The sequence below is a fragment of the Artibeus jamaicensis genome, unplaced genomic scaffold (assembly GCF_021234435.1).
Source record: "Artibeus jamaicensis isolate MK-2021 breed Jamaican fruit bat unplaced genomic scaffold, CSHL_Jam_final contig_1832, whole genome shotgun sequence".
NCBI classification, from domain to species: domain Eukaryota; kingdom Metazoa; phylum Chordata; class Mammalia; order Chiroptera; family Phyllostomidae; genus Artibeus; species Artibeus jamaicensis.
The window spans coordinates 5,173,858-5,185,863 of record NW_026521362.1 but is presented as its reverse complement, the minus strand read 5'-3'; the positions used below and the strand labels follow the sequence as shown (position 1 = coordinate 5,185,863).

General features: G+C 41.7%; 2 pseudogenes; one reads left to right on the top strand and one right to left on the bottom strand.

Annotated features, from left to right (window-relative positions):
- Positions 1-2,518: 2,518 nt before the first annotated feature.
- LOC119038766 (L-lactate dehydrogenase A-like 6B) lies at positions 2,519-3,419 on the bottom strand (annotated as a pseudogene).
- A 185-nt stretch (positions 3,420-3,604) lies between these two features.
- LOC119038767 (40S ribosomal protein S2-like) lies at positions 3,605-10,736 on the top strand (annotated as a pseudogene).
- Positions 10,737-12,006: the final 1,270 nt, after the last annotated feature.

Sequence of the window (12,006 nt, the reverse complement as noted above, 5' to 3'; positions counted from 1 at the left end):
TCTGTCCTTCCATTCTAAATGAAAACTTTGCTGGAGAGAGCAATCTTGGTTGTAGGTCTTTGGTTTTCATGACTTGGAATACCTCTTTCCAGCCCCTTCTTGCCTGGAAGGTCTCTTTTGAGAAATCCACTGACAGTCTGATGGGAACTCCTTTGTAGGTGACCGTCCCCTTATCTCTTGCTGCTTCTAGGATTCTCTCCTTCATTTTAATGTTGGCTAATGTAATTATGATGTGCCTTGGTGTGTTCCTTCTTAAGTCTACCTTCTTTGGGACTCTCTGAGCTTCCTGGATTTCCTGGAAGTCTATTTCCTTTGCCAGAATGGGGAAGTTCTCCTTTATTATTTGTTCAAATAAGGTTTCCACACATAACTGTTCCTCTTCCCCTTCTGGTACCCCTATAATTTGGATGTTGGAGTGTTTAAAGATGTCCTGGCAGTTCCTAAGCCTCTCCTCATTTTTTTGAATTCTTGTTTCTTCATATTTTTCTGTTTGGTCATTTTTTCCTTCCTTCTGGTCCACTCCCTTGATTAAAGTCCCAGTTTCCTTCTCATCACTATTGGTTTCCTGTGCATTATCATTCATTTCAATTAGTTTAGCTTTCATATGTTCCTCTAATTTGTGACTAAAATCAACCAGTTCTGTGAGCATCCTGATCACCAGTGTTTTGAACTATGCATCTGAAAGTTTGACTATTTCTTGGTCGCTTAGATTTATTGGCTCTGGGGCTCTGAGTTGTTCTTAAGCCATGTTTTGATCTGTTTGGGCCTGTTACGTATGAGGAGCGGAGCCTTAGGTGTTCACCGGGGCAAGGCCACCCAAGTCGCTAGTTTTTGACGCTGTATGTGGGGGCAGGGTCAGAGAGGAAGCAATGGCGGTCCTCTCCAGTCCGCCTCACCGCTCACCCCCACCTGCTTATCCGAGCGCAAATGTGCGAGCCCACCGCCCTGTGCCAGCTGCCGGGGCCTGCGCGATCTGTCTCACTCAATGCTCCCTTTGCACTGGTTTATCTGCGCACAAATGTGCGACCGCAGCCAGCCAGCCACCAGCTGTGCCTCTTCCTTGTGTCCGCCCATAGCTAGCCCGCGCCTGGGATCCGGGCCCTTGGCTGCCTGTGCACCGCCCGGGTTGGGGGATCTTTTTTGCCTGACCCGCTCCACTGCTGGCTTCGCCCCTCTCACCAGTTTAGTTGAGTGGTTTATTGTTTTCGGACTCTGTATTCGATTTTCTGTGTGGTTTGGTTGCATTTATTGTTAAAACTTTGTTATTTTTAGATTTGGTTCTGCGAGGACGCAAAGTTGGAGCGACACCTACGCCTCCATTTTGGTGGAAGTCAGCAATATGTATTTTTTAATACCTTCCTCTTTTTCACCCAACCCCCTAACTCCTCTACCATCTGGCAACTATCAAAATGTTCTCTGTGTGTGTGAGTCTGTTTCTGTTCTTCTGCTTGTCCATTTTTTTAGATTTAATGGTTGATAGATGTGTATTTATTGCTATTTTATTGTTCATATTTGTATCTTCTTTCTCCTTCTCTTTCTCCTCCTCCTTCTTGACCCTTTAACATTTCATGTAATACTGGTTTGGTGATGATGAACTCCTTTAGCTATTTCTTGCCTGGGAAGCAATTTGTATGTCCTTGCATTTGAAGTGATAGCTTTGCTGGGCAGAGTATGAATTTTTTTTTAACTGGCCAAGTCATTTAAACCTCTTTAGGCCTCAATTTTCACATATGTAAAAGCAGAGGATCTGTCTTTGTCTGAGGTCTGTCTTTGATTCTAGGTCACTTGACGACTATGATAATTAGTCTCTACTCTTGTTGGAAAAAATGGGGGAAAATGGAGGTTATGTACTTCACTTACATGAAGAAACCCTCAAAGCTCCCTCCATCCCCTTCTATTCTCTTTAAGGCTGGTCAAAAGGAAGAGAAAGAAGTGGGGAGGGGCTGTAAGAGGCATTTTGACCAGTTTTTGTCCCCCTTCTGCAAGAAGTGAAATTTAATTTTTTTTAGAAAGTACTTCTGCACATTTATTTTCACATTGTAGAAAAAGTTACAGATTTAAAATATATATATATAAATAAATGAAATGGTACCTAAGTCAGCCAAAATGAAAGAATCAACATGTACTTACTGAAAAGAATCAATGTCTGCAACACAAAAATCATCTACAAGCCACAGTCTTTCGGACCAAATGGCAACTACATATAAATGCAAGATAAGTACTGGTCCATGAGTGCTACCAAAACACCTTTGGTGCAGTCACTTAAAAATTGTAGAAGGAAAAAATAACTCGATGCTAAATAAAAGAGTTGAGAAGCTAAATAAACAGGGGAGTCTACTCCTTCCTGTTTCCAATTTTTAGGAATCTAAGTTCATTCAAAATTTTGAAATATACAGCCCATAACTACGCTCCCTTCTTCAATAACTTCAGAATGGTAATTTTAACATCTTTAAAACTTGACAGCCCTCTGAATCTGCCAACGTGTTTCTATACTCTTCCTCGGGGATCAGGGTGACCTTTATAAGGTAATAACATTCTCTCCTAGTATACGAGGAGCCTTGACGGATACTTCATTCATTCCAGAGAGACCCTTAATTATGATGGAAACTGGATGCACTCCCCTAAAACTCTGCAAAATACTTTCCACTGAATCAGCCAGAGAATGGCCAATGGCCCAGAAGTATAACTTTTCCCTCTGATAACCTCAGAGGTGCTGGCAATCACATCTTTGTGGATACTTTCCTGCTGCTCAGGGTCTTTATCGGTTCCTATGTCTGAATTCAGACCCTTCAGAGAGACTCCACACAGGGACGTGAGAGTCTTCGCGCTTTACAAGGATGCCCCCACAACAGCTTTCAGACTGCGATACCAAGCTTTTGCCCAATCAAGAAAGGAATAGGGGCAGTGTCCAGATTACAACCACCTCCAATGACATGTTTTGGGGGAGAATTTCACTTAACTTGCAGGCTATGTAAGTTAAAATATACACGGGATTAGAAATGACAATCATCTTGCAGTGAGGACTGTACTGAATATTATTAGAAATCATGGATTTAAATACAACTACATTTCATCAGACTAAATTAAGGTGGGTGTCTCCCTTTTCCTGGCATGCACCTGCTGTAATAATCACTAGGTTGGAGTTTGCAGTGAGAGGTATTCTTCGCTGGCAGTGATATTTGGCATTTTCATCCAAGACCTGCCAGGTGGAAGATCCATTGTTTGGCCCCTCAGTTTGCCGGATTCCATAGGGTCCAGCAAGGTAAGCTCATCACACAAGCCTTGAAGCAGTTTGCTGATGGCAAAGCCATGCCAACTCATCCAGTTCCTATGGTGGAGATCTTATTGTGATGAATGGCTTCCTCTGAAGTTAAATTCTTCATAAGCTCATGCCAACCTGGACAGTTGCCAGTTTCCATCCTGGACACAGGAGTAATGGGCCAAGGGCCCCTGAGTGGAATGCAGGCTAGCTGGTGGGGACACGGTGCCAACCCTAGACTCAGAAAATTTGCTCTCCCAGTGCCCACTCTTCAGATAACCCACAGGACTCCCACAGTCCAGCTCACGGCCAGTCACTCAAAAGCTGGGGGAAGAGAATGGAGGAATGCAGCGGGCAAGGTTTGAAGTGCAAAGGAAGGAAGCTTGTGATGCTCTGCCACCTCCTCAGCCTGCTACGGCTTCGGTGCAAGGCCATAAGCCAATGGACAGCCAGTCCCTCAGCATGGTACTAAGGCTGCGCAAGGCAGTCCCACCTTGTAAGGTCTCACAGCAGCCTCTATAAAGTACGGGGGTACTTGGCATTCATGGTGAATTTGTTCTGAAACTTCTGACAAACACCAAAAACAATGAGTACCGAGTGATGAAGCATTTTCTCTTTCAGGGTTGTGTCATGACTCATACAAGTTCTAGCAAGTGCTGAGTGCTGAAACATTTTTTTTTTTCATCAAAATGTGACAAGTACCAGGTTTGGCAAGGTCTGATGATTACAAGTACCAAGGTATAAGTGTACTTCTTTAAAAAAATTTTATTGTATTCTTTCCATCACCATTTATCCCCCTTAAACCCTCTTCCACCTCCAGCCACCCCTCTCTCCCCAGCAATCACCACACTGTTGTCCGAGTTCGTGAGGCCCTTTTCTTTCTTACTTGATCCTCCACCCCCAATCCCCTCCCAGAACTCTCATCCTGCTCTCTCTCTCTCTGAGTCTGTTTTCCTTGTTAGTTTGTTTATTAGATTCCACATATGAGTGAGATCATATGGTATTTGTCTTTCTCTGACTGGCTTATTTAGCATAAAGTTCTCCAAGTCCATCTATGCTGTCCTGTTGCAAAGGGTAAAATTTTCTCCTTTTTTTTTTTATGGCTAAGTAGTATTCCGTTGTGTAAATGCCCATAGTTGTTTTATCCACTCATCTACCGATGGATACTTGGGCTGCTTCCAAATCTTCACTATTGTAAATAACAGTGCAATGAACATAGGATTGCTCATATTCTTTTGAAGTGGTGTTTTGGGTTTCTTTGGATAAACTCCCAGAGGTGGAATTGCTGGGTCACAAGGCAGTTCCATGTTTAATTTTTGAGGTATCTCCATATTGTGCTTCACAGTGGCGTTTCTTGAGATAGGCCTGTAATGCTATGACTATCCCTCTTGGGACTGCTTTTGCTGTGCCCCAAGGATTTTGGATTGTTGTGTTCTCATTTTTATTTGTTTCAAGGTATCTTTCGATTTCTTCCTTGATCTCATTGTTGACCCATTCATTGTTTAATAACATGTTATTTAGCTTCCATGTCATTGTGTATTTTTCCATTTTCTTCTTGTGATTAATTTCTAGTTTCATAGCATGTGGTCAGAGAAGATACTTGAAATAATTTGTTTTCTTAAATTTATTGAGACTTGTTTTGTGTCCTAACATGTGGTCTATTTTAGAAAATGTTTCATATGCACAGAAAACAATATATATTCTCCTGCTTGGGGGTGAAATGCTCTGAAGATGTCAGCTAAATCCATTTGATCTTGTGCATCATGTCTGGCCACTGTCTCCCTGTTGATTTTGATGGTACTCCTTGAGTTTAAGTTTTACAAACACAAATTCTCTTTAATATTTAATGTGTATAATTGGCCAACCCAGATTTTCTATTTTTAGTATATATACCAATTAAAATGCTTTAATTAAGTACAGGTAAAAATAAGGTTAAGTTTTCTGAAATGTAACAAGCCAGACAAGTAAGGGGCCTGTGCATTGCCTCCCAATGGCTCACTGCAAGAATTCCCTGCATATGCAGAAGTGGAGATCTTGTTGTACATTGTATCCAGCTTGAGAACCTTGTACTTGGAAAGGATGCCATTGCCTTTATGCCTGTTATGACCATGATCCACAAACTGTGAACTCTTAAAGCTTTCAGGAAGTTGATCATACCAACCCCTCACCGCCCACACAGTGAGCCCCGGCCCAGGGCACATAAGGCCAGGGAAGACCCGCTGTCTGGTAGGGCAGCGGTGGCCATACTCCCCTTATTGAACCATTCAGGGCTTCTCTTTTCAGGCAAAAATAATATTGTAACAAGTCCAGCCAGCATTCCTGCAGCAGCAACAGTAACTAGGAGAAGTCTACCTTTAACCAGGAGAAGTTGGGCATCGGGAGACCCTGGAGCCTCCAGCCCAGCAGACTGTTCCCTAGTCTCAGGGCCCACAGCCTCCATATTTATAATAAAGCCACCACTACTGAGTCCGGCAACAACTGGGCCCCTGTAGAAGTGACCTGAATGAAAATTTTAAAAATCTACAATAAACTACATCTTAATACTTCACCTTTCTTAGTCACACACTATCATCCTGGCAACCTGGATGGACATCAGACCTCCAGACAGTCCTTTGATTGCCCCTGAGGGACTAAGAAAAGAATGTTCACATCTCCAGACCACCTGATACCCACTACCCAGACCACTGGTCATCTAGACAATTAACATCTCAGACCATGTCAGAGTCTAAGAACATCAGACTCAATGCTGGAGGGAATTCAGAAGCATCTCAAAAACAAAATGACTTCAAAGAGGTGGGAATGTAAACTGGTACAGCCACTATGGAAAACAGTACGGAGGTTCCTCAAAAAAAATTGAGAATAGAACTACCATATGATCCAGCAGTCCACCTTCTGGGTATCTACCCCCAAATTTTGAAAACATTTATTCATAAAAATATATGTATCCCTATGTTCATTGCAGCACTATTCACAGTGGCCAAGACATGAAACAACCAGAGTGTCCTCCAATAAATCACTGGATAAAGCTGTGGTACACACACACACACACACACACACACACACACACACCATGAAATACTACTCAGTTATCAGAAAAGATAAAATGCTGTCATTTGCAACAGCATGGATGGACCTTGAGAATGTCATGCTAAGTAAAGTAAGTTAGGTGGAAAAAGTTGAGAAGCATATGATTTCACATGTATGTGGGATGTAAAATTGAGTGCAGCAAATGAACAAACACGACAAACAAGAGCTCACAGACAGAGACAGCAGTGTGGTGGTTACCAGAGGGGAGGGAGCTAGGGGAGGGTGAAAAGGGTAAGCGAGGTCAGATATATGGTGATGGAAGGAGACTTCACTTTGGGTGGTGAACACACAGTGCAACATACAGATGACGTGTTATAGAATTGTACACTTAAAAGCTATATGATTTGATGAGCCAATATCACTCCAATAAATTTAATAAAAATTTAAACAAAAAAAGAATGCAGGATTGATTCTTCTTAAGAATGTACTTTCTAACCCTGGCTGGTGTGGCTCAGTGGGTTGAGTGTCCACCTACAAAGCAAAGTGTCACTGGTTCAATTCCTAGTCAGGGCACATGCCTCTGTAGCGGTCCAGGTCCCCAGTAGGAGGTGCTCGAGAAGCAACCACATATTGATGTTTTCCTCTCTCTTTTCCTTCTCCCCTATAAAAATGATTAAATAAAATCTTAAAAAAAAAAGAATGTACTTTCTACTACAAGAACCCTCAGCTTTTCTTTTTTCTTCAACATACCCTGTTTCTTCAACAACATGCCCAATTGTGTTTTTTGTTGCAACCTCGAAGACCCTTGAATAAATCATAATAATTTATTCCTAGCAAAGCCTCCCAGAGTCTTTTTGAGTTTCTTTGACATATATGGTGTCAGCATCATGGGATCTGAAGAATGTTCCACTGCAGTTCCAGTGCCACCACTGGGTTTGAGCAAGGTCACTGCTCATGCCCACTGTGCTCTGTCGTCCCCAACAGCTCTGGGATTCCAGTTATGAATCCTCTCGGTTTTGAACTTCTCTGCCTTGGCTGAGGTCCAGACCTTTATTCTTGGGTCCTCCAATACTGGGTGCCCTATTTTTAATTATTACAAATGGATAATCCTGTTCTGGAATGCCAGCTGGATTTATGGTCCACCTTCTGCTCAGTATTTGTCTAGGTGTACTCTGATACAAAGGACAATTTGGAGTTACAGTGGCCCCTCTGGATTCTGAAATTAGTATGTTTATAGGCACAATTAGAGAATCTTAGAAATGTTAAACAAGTGAAATGAAGAGAAGCATTTTTCAATTGGTATTTAGAGGCCTCTAAGAAACTGAAAGATTCAAAGATAGACAACATCTCTTTTGTCCTTTTGTCTGGCCATGACAGCTTTCGGGGACATTTTTCTTCAACATGGAAACTTCTAAAAAGTTCCCTAAAGCCCTGGCCAGTGTTGCTTCATTGATTGGACCACTGTCCTCTAAAAGAAAGGTTTCAGGTTTGATTCTGATGCCAGGGCATATAGGTTGTGGGTTCGGATCCCCGGTACCTACCAGAGGCAACTGACTGATGTTCCTCTCTTGCACTGATGTTTCTCTCTCTCCCTTCCTCTCTCTAAAGAGCAATAAAAGAATGTCCTCGGGTTAGGATTAAAGAAAAGTCAAAACTTCCTTCCCACAGAATCCAGCTAGCTGTATATACAAACATTTTGGTCCCTCCTATTGTGCCTTTTTTAATAAAATGGACCAATGTAGCCAAAATAATTTAAAATTCTAATGGCCATGAAGGGAAAACTTTAAATCCACCTCAAGGGGCCTCCCTTAAAGAGAGAATTCCAAACCTCTCTGAAGACAATGGAATTCATTCTTTGATATTCAGAAACATCTCAAAAACAAAATGACTTCAAAAAACACATCCTAAAAGGAGTCTGAAAGAAACTCTGGCCACCTGAGCAGGTGTTCTAAAGTCTTTTACTGTTCCTCCTACCTGAAACACGACACGGCATCTGAAAGGATTTGATAACTTAGGGGTTAGAAAATTGGTGAAGTTGGAAGCTAAAGATTCAGAGCCTGAAAGGAATGTTGTTAAGGCCTTCTCCCCTAAAGTAAGATAAAACTATGTGCCCAGAGGGGAAGAGGGAAGTTAGGAATGATGCGGTTGGATGAGTAGATCAACCTGTGGTGTCACTTAAATTACAACCTAATTTGGGGGAAGTGAGACCAGCTGCCCTTATCTTAAAAATCTTTTCAAAACCAGAAATGCAACTCTAGAAGTAGTTCAGAATTCCACTTATCTTTACCATCCTCAATTCCCAAGGCTGAAGAAAAAAATTGGAAAGAAGAGTTGTTTAAAGCACAAACTGACGCTTTGGCTCCAAGGCCCCTCACCAAGGAACAATACAAATCTTAATTGTCTTTACCACAAGTATTAATAAGAAATAGGCTTAGCCAAGTGAGTGAATAAACTTAACTTAGTCCAACTATTAATGAGTTGGTAGGGGTTTTTTTAAACCTTACCATACCTGTCTCAATGACAAAATTTTATTTTACTTTTTTTGTTTTTAAAGATTTTGTTTATTTCTAGAGAGGGGAAGAGAGGGAGTAAGAGGGAGAGAAATATTGATATGCAAGAGGTGCATCAATCAGTTGCCTCTCGCACACCCCCAACTGAAGACCTGTCTCGTAACCCAGGCATGTGCCCTGACTGGGAATTGAACCCTTTGGTTTGCATGCCAGCACTAAATCCACTGAGCTACATCAGCCAGGGATCAATGCTGAAATTTTAAATTGAAGACATCAGCTCTCTGGTTGCATCTGCATATATATATATATATATATATATATATATATATATATATATATATATATATTTTTTTTTCCTCTGAAGGATATTGCTAGAATTGGTTTATAAAATGCTGTGTTGAATTGGTTTAAAGGAATTAAGCAGTTATATAAAAATTCTCAAAAATATAATAGAAAGGAACCCAAGTGCTTTTCAGAATCATGTGTTTTGAGAAAATATTTGATCTTGAAGCTAATTTGAGTTTGGTTTGGTTAACTAGGCATGTCTTTGGAGTTACTAGACTTAAGTATAATAGTTTTATTCTACTTGGGCTTGTTAGTCAAATAAGTTCATGCTATCTTGGTTGCAGAACTTGTCAGCAAGAAAAACAACTTAGGATGATGGAATTTTTATAAGTAACCCAAACGTAATTATTGAGAACAAGTAAAATAAATAGATATAGATGGAATAAGTCTTTAGGTGAACTTTTCAGCGTTATTTACGTCTTATGGTATGTCTATTTAGTTTCCCAAAATCTTTTGGTAACTTGAAACCTTAGAGTTTTGACAAGTTAAATTAAATGGTAAGTCAAATCAAAGTAATAGAATATCTAGATCATTTTTAAATAAGATAAAATACTGAAACATTAATTGTTAAAGAAGTTTATCTATGTTTTTTGACTCATTACAGGGAAACTAAAAGATAAACTTGGATTTGCAGTATGTTTTGTGCTTTATTAAGAAAGCATATGTTTCTAAACACTATGGCCTGCCTGCCAGTATTTCTTCTCTGAGGAATCACCACGTGGCAGATGATGCTGGCAGGAGGATGAGCCCTCGAGCGGGAGGCCATGGCCTCAGTGGATTGGAGAGCAGTATCCAAGGCCAAGGTTGAGAACAGGATCAGCTGGGGTGAAGCTGTGGAGCTCACAGAGGTGAGGCCAACAGCAGGCCTAGAATGAGGAGTGGATCCCAGTCACCAAGTGGGACCCCTGAGCAGGGACATGAAGATTAAGCCCCCGGAGGAGAGCTCTTTTCTTCTCCATGCCCATTAAGGAATCTGAGACCACTGACTTTTCCCTGGGGCATCCCTCCAGGCCAGGATTTAAAGATTACGCTGCCGCAAAAGCAGACTGACCCTGGCCGGAAGACATTCAAGGCACTTGCCACCACTGACGACTACAACGGGCAAGTCAGTCTGAGTGTTAACCGCTCCAGAGAAGTAGTCTCTGCCATCTCTCAGGTTGTCACTCTGGTCAAGCTTTCTGTCATCCCCATGTGGCAAGGCTACTGGGGGGACAACATCAACAAGTCCCATGCCGTCCCTTGCCAGGTGACTGGCCGCTACGGCTCTGTGCTGGTGCACTCTTTCCACACCCAGGGGCACAGGCACTGTTTCGGCCCCTGTGTGCGAGAGGGTGCTGATGACAGCCAGTAGTGACAACTGCCACAGCTCGGCCAGGGGCAGAACTGAGCCATAGTCACCTTCGCCAAGGCCACCTTTGATGTCACCTCCAAGACCTACCACGGCTCTCTCACTCCCATCTCTGGGAAGAGACTGTGTTCACCAAGCCCCCCCTACAGGAGCTCACTGATCACCTGGCAAAGGCTGCCCCAGAGTCTCCATGCAGAGGACCTGGGCTCCAGCTCGGCCACCACATAACTCTACCTCAGGAAAATAAAGTGGTTAAGTCTGTTTAAAAAAAAAATATATATATATATATATACACACACACACACATACATACACACACATAATACACATATACATATATATCAAGAGCTTCTAGTTCCAGAGGTTATGAAATGTACTCATAAATTTTTCAATCTAAAGAATGCTAGTTACTTACCTTTCAGTTGTCATTAGAAATTAAGGTTTTTAGGGTTAAGACTTTTAATTAATATGGAAGGAAATAATATGTACTTTCAGGAAAGAAGATATAAGGTATGGAAATGCATTTCTGAGGAAAGATTCATAAAAAGTTACCTTGGAAAGAAATTTTATGTGAGATAAAACTGGATAAAACTGAATAACTTTGTTACAAGGGTTTTTTTAAAAAATAAGCTTCAATATCAATATTGTACTAAACCTAATATTCTTTCATAAGCACAAGTTTTCGGGGATGATTGGTCTGCTCTCAGTATTACGAAATTTTTCTGTCAAGAAAGCAAAGATTCTGCTTTATCAAAATAATTTGTGTTTTATGTCACCTTAATCAGGTCTTTAATTACTTAAGTAAACAGGAAAATGTGACCCATCGTCAAAAGAAAAATAACTGAACAGAAATAGACCCAGGCACAGGAAAGCGAAGTGATCGCCCCAAGCTCAAAGCTTGTTACTCACGGATCCAGGCTTTGAACCCACGTGGGAGGTCGCGCCGTGCTGGAACCTCCGTGCTACTCTGCACGTCACGTGGCAGGACAAACCAGCTGTTTCCACAGTCTGTCTTATTAGTGGAGCTGTGCAGATGACAAGAGAGGTGGCTTCGGGCACACGGCCGGGCAGGAGTGACTGCAGTGAGCTGCAGTTCCTCCGGCTCCGAGTTCCGGGCTGTCCGGTGCAACGCCTTGACCTCGGGGCAGCCTCCCACAGCATTTTAATAACTGAGGGACCGTTCGTTCAGTCAACAACTATTCTGCTCTAGGCATTTCTCGTGTGCTTCAGATGACTATCATCTTAACAGCATTTAATATATGTATTTTTTTAATAAAAGTACTTTAGAGAGAAAAGTTACAATGAAATTTAGTTTATTCACTTGAAGTTGGGTCTGATACTCTGCCCTGCCTATTTTCTAGGGCAAAGTGCAATAAACCTTTGAAATAACTTGGCTACAATCAATCATTGTATGATTCTAAAGCAGTGATCCTAATCAATGCTTTAGTGGTACACATTTCCTTTCAAGTTCTTGGTCGCTGCAATGAGAGAAACGTCAAATGCTGATCAAGTCACAG